At 44.1% G+C, this 25,453-nt stretch overlaps 1 protein-coding gene across 7 annotated transcripts in view; it reads right to left on the reverse strand.

The window, feature by feature from the left end:
• The window catches only part of LOC144799973 (butyrophilin subfamily 2 member A1-like), a 683,081-nt gene that overhangs the window by 464,082 nt on the left and 193,546 nt on the right, over positions 1–25,453 (reverse strand). The window lies entirely within an intron of this gene.

Below are 25,453 nucleotides of genomic sequence, written 5' to 3' on the forward strand. Positions count from 1 at the left end.
GTCAAAATAAGAAAGGTTGCAGCTTCTCCATAACAGTACTGAACATAAAGAAAACCATTGGAAGTTTAGCTTAAACTGTGCCATTGAGCCATCCAAATTTGTTTTCAGTTACTCTTCCAGCTGCATAATTTCTACATTAACCCAATTTCTTCAGAGTTGGTTGCCGTAACCAGGTGTCCAAAACATGTCTGTGAAGGCTTTAACCACTTGGGTGCTATGGACATGCTGGTGTTGAGGACGGCTCTAGCACATCATGGCGCAATTAGTTACTTGAATCCAGTCCCAGGAGCTGGGTAAGAGATTCTCCAACAAACAATGCCATTTTTGTTTTGTCTGAAATGACCATCGGTGCGCATGGCCCTGTCTCCAGGCCTGATGCACTGCAAATAAAAGGGTGTGAGGGGCGGCTCACACAAGCATCCATCCTTGCTTCCACCCGAGAATAGGTGCATTAGTCTTACTGCTCCCACTCCCCACCTGGGGCGGATTGAGGATGTTTACCCCAACACTTCCAGGGTGGTGTGCCTCACGTGGATCCCACAAAATCTTCTTACCCACAATGCTGTGCAAATCTCAAACTTTGCTAAAAGCGCATATTTTCCTTGCATTTCTGCGACATAAACTTCAGGAAACCTCAAACATCCACAAAATTCCTGCACCAAGCTTTCCCCCAATTGTTCCGATAAACATCCAACCCCACTTGTGTGACTGGGCCTAGTGCCCCCAACAGGCACAAATCCAACCAGGGTCAATGAGAGTTGCTATGCGAGACCCCCACTGACCTTTGTTTGATGTGTGACTGTCGCGTGCACAAGCAAACATGTGGGGTAGCATTTTTATCGGGACGGGGGGGCCACTGGGTGGTAGGAATTTGTGAATTGCTGCTGATTCTGGATGTTTATGTCACACTAATGCAAGGTAAATGTGTAATTTTAAGCAAAGTTTAAGGTTTGCAGGGAATTGCGGGGAAGAACTTTGTGGGATCCACGTGAGGCAAATCAACCTTTTTTTCCCTGGGTGTTTAGTTTTCAGAAATCTCTGGCAGGATTCCCTGGGTGGCTGTCAATCCCTGACCCAAAATAAAATGCTGCTACCCCCATTGCCTAATCAGATCATTTTTGTGACAGGAATTGTTGATGTCTGCACACTGTATGTTGGGGACTTACCTGGTGTGGGCACTAGGCCTACCCACATAAGTGAGGTACCTTTCTTATCAGGACACTTGAGAAAATGCTGGGTGGCGGGAAATTTCTGGCTTCCCACAGATTCCAGAAATTTCCTCACAGAAAGGTGAGGAAAATGTGTGTTTTTGAGTCAAACTTTGAGAATTGCAAATGCTTCTGAATCTGAAACCTGGTGGAAGCCACACAAGTCACCCCGCCCATGATTCCCCTAGATGTATAGTTTTCACAAATATGCACGTATTCTAGGTTTCCTTGGGTGCCAGGGGAGCTAGGGCCCAAAATCCCCAGCTCACCACATACCAAAAAGGGTCAGTTTTCAGTGGAAAATGTGATGTGGCTATGTTGTGTTTTGGGCTTTTTTTGTTGCAAGTACTAGCCTTACCCGCACAAATGAAGTGTCACTTTTATCAGGAGACTTGGGGTAATACAAAATAGTAGAACATTTGAGATTACCAATTTTATTTATCTGCATTTGTGCCTTTCAAATGTAAGGCAGTGTGTAAAAAAGAAGACATTTTGAAAAAGCCGTCTGAAATATATGCTAGTATGGGTATCAATAGCCACTGCTCTTAATCTCCATATCCAGTGTCTATTTCAGAAACACATAGGTCTCTTTGATACCTACTTTTCACTCTTTATATTTTACCATATGAATTTCTCTATACCTGGTACACGATGAAGAACTATTGTAAGGTGCAGATCAGTTGCTGGCGTTGGGTACCTCAGGTTCTTGGAAAAACTGCAAACCCTATATAAACCCGCAAGTAGAGGGATCTAGAGGACATAAAGGTATATTGCTTCTGTAAATCAGCCATCGTGACAGGAAATTACAAACGAAAACATTGTCACAAATGGCCGTTTTGCCCCAGTCATTTTCAATATCCTTTTTATTTCAAAAGTTAGTGTCTTTGAAAAACCTTAAGGGATCTACACAAATGACCTCTGTTGAACTCAGAATTGTGCCTACTTTTCAGAGATATATAGGTTTCTGGGATCACTCAGGGGTTTCACCGCGGTTTCCAACACAATCTGCAAATAGGCTAAAAGAACAAAAATTAGGAAAAATTGGCTGCCTCTGGGAAAAATGACAAAACTGTGGCATAAAAAATAGCTTTTTTGACTCAGCCCTGCATGTTCCTGTAAGCCGGAAAAATTGTGACTTTAGCACAGCATATCTTTTGTTGATGCTATTTTTAGGAAAATAAACAGACACTTTCTGAAGAACACTTTCTTACAATTTTTCCCCAAAAACCATCACAGTATGCATGTTCGACAAAGAATTAAAATGACCATCATAACCGTCGGCTATACATAATATTGCTAAACGGGTAAGAGTAAACATAGCATGATGTATTCAGTCCTTTAACAAAGTAAAATAATGTTTTCAGGTGCTCCTTGAAGAAAATGAAATGGGGTCTGAACAATAGTTGTTGTTTGACAACTATAATGCTGTGGAGCAGCAATGGAGGAGCCCGGGGTTATGGTTACACTGTTCTTCATCCTAGGTGCGCTTTTGCAACATTCGTCTTTGTGACTTGATCATTATCCTTCCATAAAAAGATATGTTATCGAACTGAGAGGAAGAATAATTTTATAGATGATGCAATAAAGACTACATCTGATGCATTCTTGTAAGATTAATTGATGCATAGTGCAAATCATAGGGCTGATTCAGTCATACTTCCCAGAACTCAGGAAAGAAAGAGCTGCTTTTTGCGTTTATCTTTAAGCAGGGACAAAGTGATATTACTCTATAAAGGTTAGGCAGCACTAGGGTGCTCTTACTCAGTAGTCAACAATTTGCGGGATATTAAGGAGAGAGATCAAGATTGCACATCTCCAGGGAATACATTGTTGTAGTGATGCATATTTGGAGAGGCTGAACACAGGGTTTTAAACTGAGCGGTGTCAGTCCACTTGGTCTTGACTGGGCATAGCAAGGGTAGAAGATTTTTTTAAAAGAGTTGCCTGAGATAACGTGCATTTGAACTTCTTGGTGGTAGAAATAGTTGGGAGCCTGCTTTAACAGAGCAGATCTTTTTTTATTCAGGTACATAACGCCAAAGTAGAATTCAGCTGTTAAAGAACCTGCGTGAGTTGGCGCCTTCACTGGGAGAACGTTTCAAGATGTTTGGTATCATCTGCCCCTTGACGGACCAAACTCCAAGGCAGATACTAATTTTTGACAAGGTAACTTCCACTGCACTTCTAGTGTTAAGCAAAAATGTACCTGGAACTCAGGTCAACACCATAAGATTGGTTCATCCAATGAGGCAAACGTTGTGTTTGAAATATCTACTATTGTCCTTTATGCTAATTTGAATGCCTGAATGATTTTGCACTGCTGGTCAATCTGCAACAGTAATTTCATTACAAGACCAGCGGCTACCATTATTCATATTTCTTTTAATGCCACTTCAAGTAGCCGCATACATCATAAAGTAAACATTTTCCAGAACAGAACGTTAAGAACATACAATAAGCATGAGCCGGTAACAATGTGCCTCTTTTAAATGCAGCTCCGAGCAGATACATTCAAGCCTTTATTACTTGGACTTTAACTGCCTCATTCTATTCCTTAACTCCATTTTGCAATTATTAATCGACTTTCCTGGGACTAACCTCAATCCCCTAACCACTGCTTCAATACCGATCTCCAATTTACAGGGATCTTTCACCCCTCTCTTCTCTTCCTTTTCCCCTATCACCAGAGCTTAATCCTCCTTTCTTTTACCCCGCTTCACCCTCCTACTTGCTTGGGCATTTTCTCCTCCCCTTCACTTGTTTTTTATCTATGCCTGATGGTTGATTGCCAAGTTTACAGTTATTTGTTCAAATGGTGTGAGATCTTACCAGATCAACAAACCTTGTCAAAGAGATGCACTCTCTCCCTCTCGATGCGACATGCGGGGCTCCGGCTCCATGTCCACTGCGGAGGCCTTTAGAGGAAAGTTCCTTGGCAACGGGAGCATCATGTCCTCCAGTTGCCAGGTGTAACTCTACTCCTCACATTATGCCTTCAGCTGATCGTCTAATGCGATCGCACTCGAGGCATTGCGTTGCCATGAAAACTAGCAGCAGCTGATCGCTCGAGCTACTGAGCGTCAGTTACTCGATTTCCCCATTTCGATCAGCTGCTGCAAACTTCACTTCTACATGCAAGTTATATTTTTTTGCATAAAAAAATAAAAAAAGGAGGTATAAATCATATACTTAAGGAGGAAGCTTTAACTAAGAGATAACTTTGGATAGTTAACCCGGTTAAACAAGGGTTTAACTATATCCTCTATGGTCCATTTCTGAGCCTTTTTAATTGACCTACCTACTCAGATAAAGGTCCTATATAGTTTGAAATGGTTTGGCCACTAGTGTTAAAACCCCTATATTGTTATTTGAGTGGCCTGCCCACGAGTGTTAACTCCCCAAGGGTACAAAACCTTTCTGTTTTTAAGCCATCTTACTAACTAATCAGCGCTATGTCTGATATCGATTCTGATGATGCAATTGCCCCCATTTCTAGTATGGATAACGAAGTCTTTCAAAAAATTATTCGCAAGGAGTTGAGATCCTGCACGCTAGAGACTTTAAGTCAAGTAATGGCTTCAAAGAGGTCCCTAGGTAGCCTATATAAATTGTCTGGGGGGTACAAAACCTGCGGGCTTCTCGAATTTAGCCAAGAAACTTTGGATGTTCTGTCTGGAACACAAGATCGCTCTAAGAGCAGAATATCTCCCAGGGAAAACAAACATATCTGCGGATTGAAATTTGAGGTTCCTTTTAGACCACAGAGATTGGAAACTCAATGTTTCCGTGTTCAGGTATCTCAACAAAATATGGGGACCACTAGAAATAGATCTTTTTGCGAGCAGACTAACCTTCCAATTAAAGAGATACTTCAGCTGGATGCCCAACCCGGGTGCTCTATCAGTGAGCGCCTTTCTCCAATGCTGGAAAGGAGTCGAAGCATCCCATTGCCATGATCCAGAGAGTTCTATAGAATGTGAGATAAGACGAATGCTCCCTTGTTCTAATAACTCCCTTCTGGCTATGTCAGGCCCGTTTCTCCACTACTCTGGAACTAACTTGCGACATCCCCCTTTTAATTCCAACCCAAGTGGATCTTCTAACAGACGTAGATGGAGGAAGTCACCCCCTAGTACAGGCAGGGAATTTGTACATTCTTGCCTGGAGAGTGTCAGGAGATCCAATGAAGTCTCAGGACTTTCGTCGACAGCTGCAACTCTCCTCAGAGAGTCTTGGGCCCCCGGGACTCACTACAGGTATAACAACATATGGAGAAGCTGGGTACGTTGGTGCCTAGAGAGGAACCTGGATTCCGTGGAGTCACCTATTGTTGACATTTTAAACTTCCTTAAAGAACAGTTCGAAAGGGGTCTCAGCTACAGAACAATCAATTGTTATGGATCGGCTATCTCTGCAGGCCATAGTTTGTAGAGTGCTCAAAAGTATTAGACTAAGGAGACCTCCTAAACCCAAATACGAGTCTCTCTGGGACGTTAAGTTAATACTAGATATTTTCACAAATTGGCCAGATAATATTCACTTGACTAGGAAAACTCTATCCATCAAGCTTGCAACACCGTTATGTTTAATATCTTGCCGAAGGGTCTCTGAAGTCAAAGCTCTTGAAATTACAAATAGATCCTATAACAAGTTTGGACTAAAATTTGAGTTAATTAGAAGAACTAAGACTATGTCTGATTCAATCTTTTATCCACGTTTTAATTTATGCAAAAAACTTTGTGTGGTAGATTGCAAGAGAGAGTACGACTGCAGAATGAATGGTCTTCGTGCTCAGGGCGTGCATCAGTTACTTATATTATTTGTTAAACCTCACAGATCTATAACTTCGGCTTCTATTACCAGATGGGTTAAAACTGTTATGAATTTAGCAGGTATTGATCTAAGGAAATTCCAAGCTCATTCACAGAGGTGCTATGGACAGTAAATCTTTCTGGTCTGGTGGTAAGCTGAACGATATTCTTAAAGCCACGACTGGTCTAATGCTCGCACCTTCGTACAGCATTAGTGCTAACCAATCGAACACATGTCTGATGTAGTCTTACAAAGCTACCAACATGCATAATGGTAGCCTCTGGTCTTGTAATGAAATTGCGACTCTCCTATTACCATGACTAGAAAATCTGGATTTCATTAAAGACACAGAGGCTAACATTATCACACCCATCCCTTCCCTTGGAGGGCTATAGCTTACTTTATCTTTATTTTTATGTCTAATACCTTTTAAAGATTCTTTTTTTGATAACTTGGAGATTATATAACAACTAGTTGAATTAATAATAAAATTGTATTGTTTAATGTTACATTTCTTGTATTTCTATCCCTAACTTGAGGTACTTATCTCTCTCTCTTTTTCAGGTAACCTTTCATAATTTCAAGAAGTTTGACCTTAGGATCCTTCCTCATTCATCACTTTCCTTCATTTTGCACTGGGATTAAAAGAAGCACTCGAAAGTTCGAAATTTTGGACTTACTTTCTTCACCACCACATTTAAAAGAGGCAGATTTTATGGGCTCATGCCTATTGTATGTTCTTAACGTTCTCTTCTGGAACGTTTTACTTTATGATGTATGCGGCTGCTTGTAGTGGCATTGAAAGAAATATGCATAATGTTAGCCTCCGTGGCTTTGATGAAATCCAGAATCTATAGTCATGGTAATAGGAGAATAGCAATTCCCTCCTGCACTGCTTTCACTCAACCTCCCCAGCTTATACAATTCCCTAACCCATAATATGCTGACACTGGTATTAATTTGCCGATAAGACCCTTGCGAGGTGACAGACAAAAGTTCCTGACTGTGGAGCAGCTCCTTGGCTGAGAATTGAGCCGGATTATGTTCAAACGTAGCCGGCTGGCTTAGACATCAACATGGAGCTGAAGACTCACCTTGACAAGAACTGAGGAATCTACAGTGTAGCTCCAAGCTGGCTGAAGGGTAATTCCTGGTGCGTGTGCCGTCGCAAAATCCCTGTGAGAGGTTGAGGCTGCCACCAGAGTGAGGCCTCTGTGGGTTTCGACTGGGCCAGACAGCTGGGGATGGACAGGAGACCCAGGGCTGGCTCTTTGTACCCGTTGCTAGAAAGGACCAGGAAACAATACTGGGGTGGCAGTGGCCCCCACGCAGCATTACTGACTCAGACTTGCGTTTGTAGGAGGGGCTTAAGGCTCACACAGATCAATTTACTCAATAGACAGATGGAGTAAACCAACCCCTTCCCCAACCCAGTACAGAAATCAGAGTAAGTCGAAAATGTAAGGTGAGCAGCAGAATTGAGAGCCAAGAGAGGATAAGAACAGGTTAGACTCCTCTTGTTGAGTAGATATGCTGATGCTTGTGCATGGGAGAGAGCCATTAGTGACGTACGGTAATGCTGGAATGGTTTTGTAAGGAAAGTTGCCTGAAGGACATGCAGTACTCACATCCCTGGATACAGATGAAGGGAGCAAGCTGGCATGGTGTAGTTGCTGGATTTAAGGAAACTTAATTCACCACCAGTATTTATGATGAGACTGGGAACTGACAGGGTTTACTCTGAAAGCACAAACTTAATGGTCTTAGCTTCACTAAAGGTAACCAGGTCAAATCAGGATTTGATCATACGTATGGCTGACAAGGGTGGGAACATTGTTTTGATGTACAAGGAAGATTATATTGAAGAAATTCTATCACAACTAAACAATGACACCTACTATGAATGCTTGACATGTAACCCATTACAATCATTGACGAGTATGATTAATAGTAATCTCAAGAAGTGGTACGATCAAATATAAATAGACTATGATAAATGTGTTTACTTACTGGTTGAGTTCCCCAGATCACCCTGTATGTACAGTTTACCTAAGATTCATAAGAACAGGCAGAAACCACCAGGAAGACCTATAATTTCAGGGATAGTGGGGCCCACAGAAAAACTTTCACAATTCATAGATACATTTTTGAGACCTTATGTGCAGAACTTACCTTCACATATACAGTATACTAAGCATGTATTAAATATAATGAGTGACATCACATGGGAACCAGGAATGATAATGGCTACATTGGATGTAGTATCCTTATATACTAACATTGATCATCATTTGGGATTGAAGGCATTAGAGACTTTTCTGAATAAAAGACCAGCAGAATATTATGACCATACTAGGATGATATTGCAAATGACGAAGATAGTTCTGCAAATTAATGTTTTCCTATTCGACAAAAAGTGGTACAGGCAGAGACTTGGTACTGCCATGGGTTCCAGATTCGCTCCGTCTTTTGCTAACCTATTCATGGGTTGGTTTGAGGCAGAGTGGATCTGGGGCCCTAGGGGTAGTAAATGGATAGACAATATTTACTATTGGGGACGGTTCATTGATGACTGTCTCCTTATTTGGACAGGTACGAGCAGTGAATTACAAGATTTTTTTAACTATTTGAACACCAATGATTTAAACTTGAGTTTCACCACACAATATGACAGCAATCGTATAATTTTTTTAGATGTAGAACTGTTTATGGGATCCAGGGGAAGGCCCTCAGCGTCTTGAAAGCTTTCCTTACTAACAGGGTCCAGGTGGTGGCCTTGGGAGAGTTCGAGTCTAGACCATTAGAACTACCCGGGTTGGTTCCGCAGGGATCCTCTTTAAGCCCCACCCTTTTCAATATATATGTCTCCTCTCTCGCCCGGTTATCCGTTCATACGGGTTTGAATTAACATCCTACGCAGATGATACACAGATTGTGGCATCACTGCTTCCAGGGAGAGAGGATGGCTTGGCCTCCAAATTCCAGGAATGTATGGCAGCAGTCGGCACCTGGATGGCCAGAAACTGCCTAAAATTGAACTCGTCCAAAACTGAGGTTCTTCTCTTTGGCTCCGATGTCAATTTTTGGAGTCCAAAGTGGTGGCCTGATGAGATGGGGACTCTCCCCACTCCTGTTACGAAGGTAAAGAACCTGGGAGTCTTGATCCATAAGAAGCTCTCCTTAAGAAGCTCTCCTTCAAATCCCAAGTAAATGCACTGACATCCTCCATCCACTGGTCTCTGAAAATCATCCGGAAGATCCTCCCTTTCTTACCGGAGGAGTGCAAGAAAACTGTGGTGAAGGCCCTCGTGCTATCCCGCCTCGACTATTGTAATAGTTTATTCTTGCAGGCACAACAGGGGCTGCTTAACAAACTGCAGGTACTGCAGAACGCTGCAGCCCGTCTTATCACAGGCCTACCAAAGTTTGCCTTCCGTCTCCCGGGAACTATCGAAGCTACACTGGCTTCCAGTGCGGAAACGGATAACTTTTAAATCCTTGTGTATAGTCTTCAAGGCGGTCCATGGATCTGGCCTGTCGTTCCTACAACAGCATTTCCAGTGGTACAGGCCGGGGAGGCATCTCAGGTCGGCCAGTCTGGGGTTGATTAGGACCCCAAGCATTAGGAAAGTATGCTGGGGTGGCAGAAGTTTTGTCCTAGGGGCAGCTACCGCCTGGAATTCCTTACCAACGGCACTGAGACAGATCACTTACTTGCTGGCCTTCCGGAAAAGTTTGAAAACGTGGCTGTTCACTAATTAGTCAGGGGTGTAGGCCAGGAGAGCTATCACTATAGCGCCAGGACACCGTTTGGTAACAGCGCGCTCTACAAATGTTATAAATAAATAAATAAATAAATGTATTGAGAAAGACAAATTGTGCAGTAGAATGTATCGCAAAGAGACAAGCTGCAATGCCCTGCTGCACGCGGGGAGTTGTCACCCTAAGAGTCAAATTAACGCAATACCTTACGGTGAGATGTTGAGGGCACGAGGAATTGTTCGGAGCAGAAAGATTTTTGACACTGAGATTTGGAGTGAGAGGGTACGATCGGAAAGTGATCGATAATGCCAAAAAGAAGGCATATAAACTGAAGAGAGAAGATACCTTGATGGCTAAGAAATCGTGTGTAGACGAAGAAGAAAGAGCTACAGATAAGGTTAGACTAATCACGAATTTTAGTAGAGCGAGACAAAAAATTATACTCGATACTTAACAAGTACTGGCATCTTCTCAGATCAGACAAGGATATCATGCAATACCTGAATGACAGACCCAGCCTGACTGTTAGGAAAGGGTTAACACTTGCAAACCTTGTCAGTCTCAGTTATCCTAGAGTACCACCTAATGTGAACTGGCTTAGCCATCAAATGAGAGGTTTTCACAGTTGTAGCTCATGCAGGTGGGCTATTAACAAAATTACAACATTTAACTACAATGATACAGGGACATACAAGATTAATACGTTTATTAATTGTGATACAAATTTTGTCATATACGTTATTGTCTGTACCTGTAAAAAAATCTATATTGGGAGCGCGATTAGACGCTTACGCGATAGGATGATGGAACACTTTAGGGCACTAAAGAATGGAGACACAAGATATCCCATTGCGGCACATGTGGTACAATATTACCAGAATAAAGAGAACCACAAATTCAGTTTTCATGGTATAGACCATGTGAGAATGGACAGGAGAGGTGGTAGTAGGCAACTGAAACTGAGGCGTAAGGAAGCGATTTGGATAATGAAATTGAAAGCAGTTGAACTGGGAATGAATGTAGATAGTGAATTGAAATATTTCCTGGGACAATGAATGCTGAACTGCGTTATGGGACAGGTCATATGATACAGAAGATACCTTTGTTTGTGAATACCAGAAACTTACAGAGTTGGGTTACAGTATGATACTGGTCATGTGAAATGTAACAAATGTGGTTTGTTAACATTATATGTTTATAATGATTTATCATGGCATGAGAACTGTAACATGATACTATTAACCGAGCATGTTATTATTAGCGCTGTGATGGAACCTCTGTTGTGCGAAACCCTGAACTCCCGCTTTTCGCAGCAGTAGCCCTGCCCCATGCCCTTCGCCATACGTCAGTGCCAGCACCAGCACCAGTGCACTATCGCACCAGTGCTGATGAGGAGGACACGAGGAGAACAACGAGCGGAGCCGGCTGGCAGCGGTCGGTAGTAGAAAGACGCAGAACGCCATACGGCTTGGCAGGTCCATTTCTACAGATAGATAAGGGCACGGGCTCAGGAAAAAAGGCACGCACAACAGTGGTAGGTGTTGATTCTGGGAGAGCCTGTGATACTGGACCGCTCAACGGATAGCTGGTTGGGTTGTAGCCGCTCTCCCTGAGCTTTCAAAAGGGCAAGAACTTAATTCGGAGATCGCAGAGTCTGTAACCCCAGAGCCAAGCACCAGGGATGGCCCCTAAGAAAGCCAAAAATATTCTGGAGCACAACCTGAGGTCAAGAAAAGTCCCAGTAAATCCGGGAGCCTCTGAAGAAAGCAGAGGGAGCCTTTTGTTGAACCGAGAGAAGGGAATAAAGAAAAGAGCAAAGAGAAATATGGCTGCAAGCAAAAAACAGGGTAGCACCACCTCAAAGTCAATAAAAAAATTTGTGGGGAAACATTTCAAAAAAGTATTTTCAACTGCAAAAGCCCATGACAGAGATAATAGAGGCTGCGCCACTGAATGAGAGTGCTAGTAAGTGTGGGAATGGGAACATCTCCCTACCTTTGGAATAGCATACAACTGAATTGCTAACCCTGGCCAATCAGTCTCTACAGCTCTTACTGGACCAAAGATGTCTATCGTCACCACGGTTGTCCTCTTCACCACAAGGTCTTTTTACTTATGACCCGGAGACAGGACTCTGGGATAGTCCGATCTCATAGGAGGACACAAGGATAGAAGAAGAGGGTACAGCTGGTAGCGAGTCAAGACATAGAAGAAATGAAAGGCAAAGTCCGCTTGAGAACCAGAAAGCTGTGATAGAACAAAGCGTGGAACTGAATTTAACCCCTGAGTCGAATCTGGAACTTTCGGCAAAGCCCGCTTCGTCGATGCTGGACCTTATGCTAATATTACAAAGAATTCTACAAGGGCTTTTAGAAGTTACGCTGACAAATAATGATATTTTGAAAGTTCAAAAAATTTACCTAGCTAAGATAGAGGGTGAGCTACAGGGGATTAGATGCCAAATGCCATCTATGGTAAGACCTGTCCCTGACCCCGACCCACAACCCCTGGTAGAGGAACATGTTGAATCAGCTGACCTACCTAAAGAAATACAGGAGATATACATTTCAAAATGGCCAATGAGAGTAATAAGAAGAGGAGAGGTGTCCAGATTTGGACAAATAAATAGAGTGGGGTGAGTAGGAAGGAACCCACAAAAAAGGGGAGCGACAAGATAGTGAGAAGTCCAAGGGTGGCTAAGGCGAGAGGTAGGGATAGGGTGCAAGAATTCAAGTCACTCAACCCCATTAGGTGTATAACAAGGAAGAAAACCCCAAAGAAGCAAGACATAAGCGCGCGTTTAGATAGCAACTCATGCATGCAGGAGAAACAAGTTATGAACAAAACTCCAACTCAGCCTAAAGACCCCGGTAGTCGGCCAGGTCACGGCTATTGGGGAAGATTAAAACCCTGGATTACTCGGAAAGTAGGAATTAGTAGGCCAAATAATCAGATAAATAAGGCTCACATGATACAACATCTGGCATTAAAAGGGGTAAGGAAGGAGGGTAAAGAGAATAAGTGGCTATATTTTGAACCAATCCCATTAGGTAAAGGGGGTAAGAAGCTAAGGAAGAGGTTGCAGCTAAGTAGGTCACAACTCCTGCAAGTGTTTGCCAAGTGCCCAAACTTGAAAGGTATAGGATCAAACGACTTAAGACAAGTGGGATTTATGCAAAATGAAGAAGGAAAGGATGTGACCAGAGAATTGATGTACTCGGATCTTGTAAAGATTATGATCGAGAAAGCAGCAAGTGAGGTACAGAAAGAGGGGATACGGATAATATCCGAAGAGGAAGTGCAAATAGAAGTAGAAAGGAAAGAGCAGCAAGGAAAAAACTTTCTAAGGTGCCATGCAGGATTAAGAAAGAGGCAGGTAAGGATAATTGACCTGGAAGAAGATGAAGGAGCTGCCTTGGGAAATCTTAAAATAGTAGCAAATAATTCAGACGTGGAAAATTGGTGGGGAAACTGGACTAAGGATACATGCCACAAAGGTCCCTCAAACAGTGTTGCAGCCCATGGTGGGGGTCGCCATAGAACACTGCCCTGAGACATAGAGATCGCAGTAGCCGGTAACGCAAATGGCGGAACTACAATTCCCATGATGCGTGGAGCCGGGGTGCGCGTCTGACGTCAGCATGCGCTCTGTTCATTACTGCATCCGGGGGCGCCAAACGGGTGCCGTTGATTCTGTGAACGCCGAGTCTCTTGCGGACTGGTAGGGGTGCATTTGCACCAACATTCTTTTCCTTTCTTTGTTCATGTAAAGTGCCGTCTGGAGGAGTGTCCGATTTAGTTTCCTTTACTTCCGCATGCAATCCCGTTGGCTGAACCTTCTATCGGTTCTTGCGGGATTGCTGAGGCGGCATCTGTGTTTCGGCAAACTTCCGTTCCATACAGTGTGGCTACGTGATTGCTCGTTTCTCGCTGCGCAGTCCCGTTTGAGGAACCTTCCTTTCGGTTCTTGCGGGACTGCTAGCGCGACTTCCTGGGAGCAATTAGTATCAAGGCCATAGGTGGAGTATTCCTTGTATATTTTTTCCTTCAGCTACACATGTACATTTATTTTTCCAATTGGTGGAAAAAGCTAAGTTGGACGAACTTTACCCTTGGTTCTTGCAGGGCTGTTTATGTTCTTATTATTTAACAAAACTTTCAGTGTTCAATTCTCTGTGTGGCAATGGAGACAATTGCCAAGAAGTGAATTCTGGCACTAAGGATTTGTATGGTGACATTGCATTCATTATTTATTTAAGCCATCCTTATAACATACCTTGGAGTGTTTCATTGGGTGTAGTCTAAGGGAAACGCTGTAGTGATTTCCAGTATCTGCTGGAGGTCTTTTACTTGTTTATTTGTCTCATGCAGCAGAGGCTTGTAGAGCTAGCACCGGAAGTCAGCTCCAAATCTCCCCACCCCTGCTTTAAGACCTCTGTTATGCTAATGGTACGTTGGGACAACAGGTCATTGCTTTATTCTTTCAGGTGATACTGAAGTACCTTCTGACATATCCTATTCTGCCCATAGGTATATAGAGGCTGCTCAGTGGACATTCAGGTTGCATCGCAGGCTGCGTTATTTTCCTTTACAGGTATCGTAGCTTTGTTTTGTTCATATAGCGCTTTTTGTGCACTAAGAAAGTGTTATGACATATCATCAGCAGAAGTGAAGGTGTTTGTCTCATATTGCCTTGTTCTAGTTTCAGGTCTCCCTCCCTGCTGTCCCCATCCTTCCCTTCCCTCGCCTGATCGCTTCAACGCGTCTGTTATTTCATCCAGACCTTGGAACTGTCGGGAGGTGGAACCCATTTAAGCATCGTACGATTCCGAGGATTTCAGGACCTGACAAACAGATATACTGAGGGGCGTGGGGAGAAAGGCTTGTTAGATGACGTCGAATAGGTAAAGGGTACGCCGCATGGCATTAGAATAGCTTCCTGGAACATAAATGGCCTCGGCGATGAATCTAAACAAGAAAATATAAGGGAATTAGGAAAAAATACCGAGATCATCTGTATTCAGGAAACTTGGCTATGCGGCAAGACCCTGACATTCGATGATTTCCGCCAGTTCAATCGCTTAGCAAAGAAGCAAAGATTTGGCCGCCCAGCGGGGGGAATAATGACACTGCTGTTAACTAAAATAGTGAAAAAGGTGACCGAAATAACTGTAAAATGTAAATGGTTGCTTGTATGTAGAGTAACTTTATCTGCCATTGACAAAAAGAATTCAATAATGCTTTTTAAATGTGTATATGCAATGGGGTACCACAGAGGAATACGCTGTCGAAATGGGGCATTTTAAAGAAGATATGGATATAATTTGTGAAAAGTTTGGTATGGATCTGATCATGTTAATGGGCGATTTTAATAATAAATTACACCCCAAGAAAGTAGATTGCTGGTTCCAAGAATTGCTGAAGGCTTATGATATAATACAAGCAACTTTCCCAGACTGTGTAGCCACATTTAATGACATTCAGCTGGGAAACTACTTGGGGACTAAAAGCCTCTTTAGCCTAAATGGAAGATCAACCCTAGACTGCCCAGCAAAGAAAACCTTCAAATTAGGCTCACAAAATTGCCCAATTGATTATGTATTTACGACACCCTGGAGCTTCCAATTAATTAAAGGTTTTAGGATTTCTAACAGAGAAGGGAGTGATCATAACCTCTTAGAACTAGATCTCCTAGATGTACATTTGAACCCCTGGAACAACAGGTGGGATATCGCAGGCGGATCACAACTAGGCTAACAGAAGGATATGTAGCCCGGCTGGTAAAATTGCAGCAGAACTTAGAACTGGGCACAGTAAGTGGTCAGTGCTTAGATTGGTATGTGTGTAAAATTTAAGAATTGGTCCAAACCCTCAGCGATGGACTGAAGAAAGATAAAAATAAATGATGAACTGAACCAAAGAAAGCCGGAGAGACAAAGAAGGTTGTTCACAAAGAAATGTTTGGAAAAGAAGAGAGAATTGAGGAGAATAGCACCTAGCCTAAGCATAAAGTATGATCAGGGCAGGGTCAATGTTCTCACAAAACTAAAAAGAGAATATAATATGTTAATTAGGAGGGCAAAAAGAGATTATAAAGAAGACTGTTGGACAAAGCTGCTCGAGGCAATAGAAACAAATAACATACGCCAGTTCTGGAAACTAATTCAATCAGCAGTGGATCGTACTGCGGCCACAATGAACTGTGTGGTAGAAGAAGCAGCTTGGGAGGAATATTTGCTGGATTTATTTAGCCCAGGGAGAGATCCAGAAGAGGGTTCGCAACCGGATTGGAGCGGTCTGGTAGCGGATTTAAAACACGACTTCTCGGTCTCAGAAGTGAAAAACACAATAAAATATCTGAATTTAACAAGGGCAGCTGGTCCAGACAACCTCCCTGCACTGATAATCAAACTCCAGATGGACTGGTGGGCAGAATTATTTGCTAAGATGTTCCGAGTAATTCTAGATACTGGGAGGTTCCCTAACAACTGGAAGGGTGCAATAATAAGGCCCATACACAAGAAAGGCGATATGCAAACCCCAAAAAACTACAGATTAATTAATCTGATAGATATTGGGGAGAAGATTTTTGCAAAAATAGTATTAGGTAAACTAAAAAATTGGGCAGACCAGATCTCAGTTGTACCGGTTGAACAGGGGGGATTCAGAGAAGGTCATTCCACCGTAGACCATTGTTTCGCCCTCTGGGCACTTGCCTGGAAATCAATAGAACAAAAGGGCAAAATGTATTGTTGTTTCATTGACTTGCGGGCAGCCTTTGACTTAGTGGACCGAAGGGCTTATGGGAGTGCTTGATAAAATATGATATACCGGAAGGCCTACTGGCCATTCTAAAGGAACTACATAGAGGGAACTGGGCCCAAGTAATTAAGGACACACAAGGGTCATTGACACAGAAAACAGCCATAGGAAATAGGCTAAGACAGGGTTGTGTCCTGGCCCCCCTCCACTTTTTCAATTTTCCTAGCAGACCTACCAGCAGCACTGGAAGTAGAAAGAAGCGCAAGCCCCAGAATGAGCGGCAGGAAAGTAGCAAGTCTTCTATATGCTGATGACCTTGTGATGATTGATCAAACGGAACTTGGGCTCCAAAGGAAATTAAATGCTTTTAGAGAATACTGTGAGGCAACGCTATTAGTTGTAAATATGGATAAAACGAAGATTTTATGTTTTGGTAAGAGAGACAAAAATTTTAGCTGGTATTTAGGACAATCAAAATTAGAAATTGTAAAAGCAAATAAATATCTGGGCCTATGGTTTGACAGCTCCCTAAAATGGTGTACCCACCCAGAAGCCCAAAAAGCAAAAGCTTTTTCATCCATCTGTGGGCTGAAAAAATGTAATAAGGACTATGGAGACATGTCGCATAGACCTAAGTTATAAGCTTATGAAGCTATGATCCCACCCCAAGTACCGCATGGGGCAGTAGTGGTAAAGGAGGGTGGGATCGGGATGAAGGTAAGGCCCTAAAAACGCTATTGTCCCTACCAAGGTCCGCATTAATACAGGCAATTAGAATGGAGATAGGAACAATAGCATGGAACAGCCAGGTTCAAATGTCCTTGGTAAGATTCTGGAAACGTCAAAATCCAGGGGGAGGGCAGAAAGTCTCACATTGGTGTAGTGAGGAAATCCAGCACAGTAGCCTAAAATGGGCAAAGGAAGCGAGAAGGAAAATCCAGGTTATAACAGGGAGCTTAAATGTGAGTTCAAAACAGCAACCCCTGGATGTAGAATTTACCAAGAGATCGCTCAGGTACCAAGGCATGGAGAAGTCAAGGAATCACGACCTAGAGTACCTGAGTAATAAAAAAATCAGTCCAATGTATAATAAACTCATGGGTAAATGCAGCATGGTATCCATATTTAGAAACTCTGCCAAACCATGGGCTTAGGTGCGAAATCCTGAAGATACGAATTGGCACTAACCCATGGCTAATGGAGGGAAAAATAAAGGCAGAAATGTTATATCCAGATGAAACATGCAAATTTGGGCTTGGGACTAAGTCTGGAACTTTGCACATATTGTTAGATTGCCTTGCGGTTTTAGACTTGAGCTCAAGCTATTGTGTTACTGACAGAAATGACAAGCCTTGATATTGCTATTGCACTAGGAAACTACATGAAAGGCATAAACTGTTTTATATGGGAAAAATGTAAGCAAGGGTAGTAATTTTATTTACCCTTAAAATCTCCCCATTCCGTGTATATAAACATCTAATCCCAAAGAATAGTTATAGATTTAATGGTTTTAAACTACTGCTGCTATTGAGGAAGGATGTGGATAAAGTACCCCTTTTTAAATTAGAGTTCAATGGTACTACTGTTTAATTATGTTTTAATGCTATTTTAAATTATTTAATTGTGTTTATAAAATTGAAAACGTTGCGGCTACTAGGGGAGAAGGTGGATACTGATTCATTACATATGTATTAAGCTTAGCTGGTCTTAAGGAATTGTATGGTTTTATTTGCTTACGAGATCTTTGTGTGTATGGTTTTATTTGTTTACGAGATCTTTGGAGTTTAAAGACTACGGTCTAAATCATGGGTACTCACAAACTTTCTCTCGGGGGCCAAACTTACAGTGTGGTTTGTGTCCGAGGGCCGCACCGGTGGGGGCGGTGTCAGTGGGGGAGGGGGCGGGGCTGGAGCAACAAAAAAAACTGTGACCATGAGGTTGATCACAGGTCCCTGCAGCGGACGCCTTCGTCCACTGAGCCACCAGACACACATCTCTCTCTCTATCTCTCTCTCTCTCTCTCTCTCGGTCTCCCTCCCTCTCTCTAGTTCTCTCTCTACCCCTCCCTCCCTCGCTGTCTCACTCACTCTGACTGACTCAATCCCTCTCACTCCCTCTCTCCCCCTCTCTCTCCCTCTCTGTCTCCCTTTGTCTCACTCCCTCTCCGTGTCCCTCTCTCTGTCTCCCTCCGTCTGTCTCCCTCCCTCTGTCTCCCTCTGTCTCCATCCCTCTCCCTCTCCCTTCCTCTGTCTCCCTCCGTCTGTCTCCCTCCCTCTGTCTCCCTCTGTCTCCATCCCTCTCCCTTCCTCTGTCTCCCCCTCCCTTCCTCTGTCAACCCCTGACGCCTAACGCACAGGGTCAGACTGATTTGCATATAGCCATGTCTGAACTGGGGTGGCAGAGTGGGCTAAAGAACGGTGATGGATCAAACCCAGATCTTTTGACTGGGTGTGAGTGTTTGATTGGTTCAGATGCTCCGTCCATCACCACCCCCTTTTGTACCGCTTTGGCCGCCATAAGTGTGGCAGGGTATGCTCAGACGTGAGTCCCTTGCTCACTTTGCCACTGGATTCAAGCAAGCCGGGCTGAAGACGGCTGGAATGCCAGAAACCGGTCCTCAGAAGCTTGTTTCCGGTCCAGGGAAGGCATGGCTTGGCAGTTCGGGCTGGACTGTTCCCATGAGGCACAGGGTCAGACTGATTTGCATATAGCCATGTCTGAACTGGGGTGGCAGAGTGGGCTAAAGAACGGTGATGGATAAAACCCAGATCTTTTGACTGGGTGTGAGTGTTTGATTGGTTCAGACGCTCCGTCCATCACCACCCCCTTTTGTACCGCTTTGACCGCCATAAGTGTGGCAGGGTATGCTCAGACGTGAGTCCCTTGCTCACTTTGCCACTGGATTCAAGCAAGCCGGGCTGAAGACGGCTGGAATGCCAGAAACCGGTCCTCGGAAGCTTGTTTCCGGTTCAGGGAAGGCATGGCTTGGCAGTTCGGGCTGGACTGTTCCCATGAGGCACAGGGTCAGACTGATTTGCATATAGCCATGTCTGAACTGGGGTGGCAGAGTGGGCTAAAGAACGGTGATGGATCAAACCCACATCTTTTGACTGGGTGTGTGTGTTTGATTGGTTCAGATGCTCCGTCCATCACCACCCCCTTTTGTACCGCTTTGGCCGCCATAAGTGTGGCAGGGTATGCTCAGACGTGAGTCCCTTGCTCACTTTGCCACTGGATTCAAGCAAGCCGGGCTGAAGACGGCTGGAATGCAAGAAAACGGTCCTCGGAAACTTGTTTCCAGTCCAGGGAAGGCATGGCTTGGCAGTTTGGGCTGGACAGCTCCCATGAGGCACAGAGTCAGACTGATTTGCATATAGCCATGTCTGAACTGGGGTGGCAGAGTGGGCTAAAGAACGGTGATGGATCAAACCCAGATCTTTTGACTGGGTGTGAGTGTTTGATTGGTTCAGATGCTCCGTCCATCACCACCCCCTTTTGTACCGCTTTGGCCGCCATAAGTGTGGCAGGGTATGCTCAGACGTGAGTCCCTTGCTCACTTTGCCACTGGATTCAAGCAAGCCGGGCTGAAGACGGCTGGAATGCCTGAAACCGGTCCTCGGAAGCTTGTTTCCGGTCCAGGGAAGGCATGGCTTGGTAGTTCGGGCTGGACTGTTCCCATGAGGCACAGGGTCAGACTGATTTGCATATAGCCATGTCTGAACTGGGGTGGCAGAGTGGGCTAAAGAACGGTGATGGATCAAACCCAGATCTTTTGACTGGGTGTGAGTGTTTGATTGGTTCAGATGCTCCGTCCATCACCACCCCCTTTTGTACCGCTTTGGCCGCCATAAGTGTGGCAGGGTATGCTCAGACGTGAGTCCCTTGCTCACTTTGCCACTGGATTCAAGCAAGCTGGGCTGAAGACGGCTGGAATGCCAGAAACCGGTCCTCGGAAGCTTGTTTCCGGTCCAGGGAAGGCATGGCTTGGCAGTTCGGGCTGGACTGTTCCCATGAGGCACAGGGTCAGACTGATTTGCATATAGCCATGTCTGAACTGGGGTGGCAGAGTGGGCTAAAGAACGGTGATGGATCAAACCCAGATCTTTTGACTGGGTGTGAGTGTTTGATTGGTTCAGATGCTCCGTCCATCACCACCCCCTTTTGTACCGCCTAACGCCCCGTGGCACAGAATGCACATGGGCGTTGCCTGGGCAGAGCCCGGGCCAAGGGCAGGCCCATCCTTGCCCGTCATTGACAGGAAGAGGCAGCGCAGGGCCACCTCCATTACATTATTTATTTATTTATTTTATTTAAAACATTTATATAGCGCAGCTGTCACCTTGCAGGTATCCTGGCGCTGAGATAACTCCTAAGAAATATGCACTGGGAGACAACAGTTGAATAATCAGCAGTTAACATTTTGGAAACAGCCAAGTTTTGACCCGTTTCCTAAAAGGGAGAAGTTCATTTGTTTGACGACATCCAAAGGCAGGCTATTCCACAGTTTAGCTGCTGCAACCCTAAAAGATCTTCCTCCTGTCCTGACATCTGATGCCTGAGAATAGCAACTAACTTGGGTAAGAAGATCAACCTTTTATATGTGTTCCTGGTAACAAACTAACAATGGATGTACTTGGCTAAATGCCAATTGACACTAAATACTGAAAGAACTGTAGCAAGGACTTTTGACAAGTACTTATCTGTGTGTTATTAAGGTAGGGTGAAGGGGGTAAAAACTGCGGTTTATTGGTATCAATTTATAACCACCAGGCGCAATTTAGGATAGTTGCACGCAGGGTTTCCCCGTTCTCTATGCGATATTAAAACAATAAAAATACAAAAAAGCTTTCATTCAAGAGCAGAGGTGGATATCATACTAGGAAAGCGTCGCTTAGATCAACATTTACCATTGGTAAAATCAGAAAGCGTAAGGCCACAGAAGGTCTATCAAAAGGCAAATCATCAAAAATGAGAAAGAGCGCTGCAGCAAATGCAAACCAATTAGAAAAAACAAAGAGAAAATTACTGTGTTTTATAGGAAGTGTTCAACGAATTTCCTGATAGAGAATCCCACCACAAAGCGGCATACAAAGGTTATAATTGAGCACCAGCCATGTATCCTTGATTTTCCCCGTCCACAAGAAGAACATAGCAATGAGCTATCATGCTCTTGAGTTAAATAAATCGGAGAAAAGCGTAGATCCCATGACAATGGTAGAGTGCTCAAACAGGTACTCCCTTTTAGCCTTAACACAGGGGACTGACACAGATATCGCTGATTGTCTGTCATCAACTCCTATAGCAAGCACCCTAACACAAAACATTGACAAAATCCCCGGGGCACTTAGGGAACCGTAAGATCTTCCAAAAGTCCCTGCAACGTTGCCCAATAATTCTTCAAATGACCTTAATCCACAATTGATACTCAACCTATTATCTAGAGTAAATTTCTTAACTAAAGAGGTTGCCAACCTAAGGGCAATTGTAGCCAACTTAACTAGCTGCAATATTAACGTGGGGCTGGCCGAAACCTGTTCAAGTTGCGAGACAAATCAGTCTGCTCCCTAGCCCCCAAAAACAAATGAACAGAGTCGCTATGACTCTAATAAACTAGGGGGGGAATTGGAAGAGCAAAGAGCCGGTAGACGACCAAAGGGCCCAAAACTAGCCATATCAAGTAAGACTAACGGGGACGGAAATAGACGAGAAAATAGATAGTCGCACATCCAAGGAGACGCTAGCTCAGAGAGTGCGATGATAGGAAGAATGGGAGGGCAGGGAGCCACTACCCACAGAAATGAATATGGTAGCAGTATTGGGGACAGAGCAGCAGTAACTGGGAACAGTATGGGTAGAGCCAAAGGAACTGGGGAGTAGAGGAAAACTGTCTGGAGAGTGCTTATGACTAACATTCCAAAGCTTACAACAAAGACAGCTCAGCACACTTATGGATATCAAATGTCAACAATCCACAGTAAGATACATTTATAACACAATTGTTTTTCCAAGAAGAGACAATATGTTCTTTCGATATTTGAAATTCATCCTTCATTTGTCATGCCCCGAGGTCCCAATTGCTGTACCCGGTGTTCCCTGCGAGGCTCCGATCGCTGTGGTTGGTATAAAAGACGCACCACTTCAGCAGAACGCCGCTTTGCGTTCTAGTGTCTAGCTTCCTATCTGTTTGTTTCCGTCCCCGTAGGGTAGCCTGACTTCCGGTTTTCCCTAGTTGTTGTTTCCTGATCCGGTGCTTAGCGTCCTCCGTGCAGGCGTTCAGCTCTCCTAATCCTTGCAGCCCTCTCTTGCGGTTTCGTTACCGCGTTGACTCTTACATCCTTGGGGCATTTCTGATTCCCTTTGTTTTATTTTGTTCACGGACACGTTTGGAGCAATTCGTGTTTGGCTTTTGGTTTTATCCCCGTTTTCTCCTGTTCTTGGTGCTCCGCCCGACGGCGATTCTTGTCCCGTCGTCTGGCCGGGTACTGCCTGTCTTATATTACTCAACTCGGTTCACTAGCCGGAGCTGTCTCCCGTCGGGTGAACTGCCCAATTAGCCTTCCCCTTGGCCGTTTGAGTTACTCTTTGTTTTGGGGCACTTGCGTGGACCAGTGTACGGTGTGTTTTGCTGCTCAGCTACTAGAATCACGGTAACCGCACGTTTGCGCTGCCTCTATTATATTCTTGTATGTGGTTAACATTGCATGTGACAGGTTTTTGATAACTTCTTGGCAGATTACACCTTGTGCATACGTCAGAAGAAAGGCACGCATCACTCACATTCATCCCTGGGAATAGAGTGGTGTACGAATCAAGTATTCCTCATAATTCTCGATGAGAATAGCGTGGTGAGATTCACATACCATTACCTTGTACATACTGGCATATTTTGGGGTATAGAGCTCATAATCTTTGTCCTTCTGTTGTACAGGGAGACGACACCAATTTTTCCTACCATTTGTATCCCAAAGCCCAGACTGTTAGCTGTGGTAGGTTATATATATATGCGTTGTGTATTTACACTGTTTTGTAGCAAAGTATAGGTTGTAACATCTTCCTTCCTTTACAGCCTGCCTTATCATCAAGTAAACACGCTGAGGTTCCACAGACAAGACCTGCTATTTCCCCCGTCTTTCCTTGTTTTCTTTCCCTGTTTTCCCCAGGCGTGCCATTCGATACTCTAGAGTCTGATAGAGTCGGAAGGCCGTAGGGGAAGACTGAGGACTACTCTCCAAGTTCCTGACGCTCCTGCGGAACGAGCCTGGCTATCATTACAGAACGCAAAGCCCAAGTGGTGTGTTCTGCCCGAGCGTCATGGAACTGGGAGCGGTCTCCCTGGCGGATATCGCCGGTATGATAGGTAGTCTGCAGGCAGAAACCCAGGCCTTAACTGACAGAGTAGATACTCTCCAGCGCCAACAGACTACAGGAGCTTCGGGAGGGAGACCCAATGTTGTGCCACCAGTAGTACAGGTCACTACACCTCCTTCCATTCCACTAGCACCCCCTGAGAGGTTTTCCGGGAATGCTGCTCGGTGTGCAGCGTTCCTTAATCAATGCCAGTTGCATTTTTCTTGTAAGGCTAATTGTTTTCCTTCTGACCAGTCCAGAGTAGCTTTTATGATTTCATATCTTAGTGGTTCTGCAGCTGATTGGGCCATTCCTTTGGTCGACAGAGATGACCCTCTGTTGCATAGTTTCACAGCTTTCAAGAGAGAATTTCGCAAACTGTTTGATAGACATATGTACACCCATTCCTCTGATACCGAGTTATTGGGCCTTAAACAGGGTAATCAGGATCTTGTCGCATACATAACATCATTTCGGAGACTAGTGGTTGAATCTAACTGGCCTGAAGAGAAACGCAGTACTCTATTTTACAGGGGACTGAGGGACGACTTAAAAGACGCCCTATCCCAGATAGTCGATTTACCTGAGTCCTGCACAGATCTCATTGATTTAGTGGTTAAGATAGAACACCTGTTACAAGAAAGGAAGAGAGAGAAAGGGAAGTTTGAACCTAGGTATGTCACTACCAAAGACAAAAAGAGTGATCCTGAGAAGGTCCTTGAGGAAAGTGAGCCTATGCAGATAGGCATAGTAAGGGGTCCACTGACGCATGAAGAGAGACAACGAAGAAGAACACATAGACACTGCTTATATTGTGGCAAGGCGGGTCACTTTCTGATGTTGTGTCCGATCAAACCACATCAAGCAAAGAACTTGGGAAACTAGAAAGCCCGGGGTCCTGTGAGACAAGAATCCCGGGTAGGTCTGGACTTACGGTCTCCTCTTCTGATTACGAAATAAAACCCACTAATCATTTATATGTTTCGGCCTACATTACACATGGGCGACATGGTCTGCATGTTTCAGTAATGATAGATTCCGGTGCCTCCGGTAACTACATGGATACTGATTGGGCAAGAGAAAACATGATACCCTGTACAAAGAAAGAGTTAATCAGTAACGTCACCACTATAGACGGCAGCTCTCTTGTTTCTGGGCCTGTAACCCATCGAACTGTCCAGCTTCACATGAGGATAGACCCAAATCATCATGAAGAGATAGAATTCGATTTAATCTGTTCTCCGCAATTCCCTGTGCTCCTGGGCATCCCATGGTTGAGGACTCATAATCCCAACATAGATTGGGAAAAGTCTACTCTGACGTTTCATCATACTATCTGTCCGAATCCCTTAGTGGCGGTTGTCGAGGTGGTAAACAACACAGACAAAGATGATGATCATGTCTCAGAATTACCATCCTGTTATCAGGATTTACAGACAGTCTTTGATGCCAAGGAAGCTGATGTCCTTCCTCCGCATAGGGTCTACGACTGTCGGATTGATCTCGAGAAAGGAGCAAGAATCCCATGCAGTAGGGTTTATGCTCTCACAGAGAAGGAGAAT

The sequence above is a fragment of the Lissotriton helveticus genome, chromosome 12 (assembly GCF_964261635.1).
Source record: "Lissotriton helveticus chromosome 12, aLisHel1.1, whole genome shotgun sequence".
In the NCBI taxonomy this organism is placed as follows: Eukaryota; Metazoa; Chordata; class Amphibia; order Caudata; family Salamandridae; genus Lissotriton; species Lissotriton helveticus.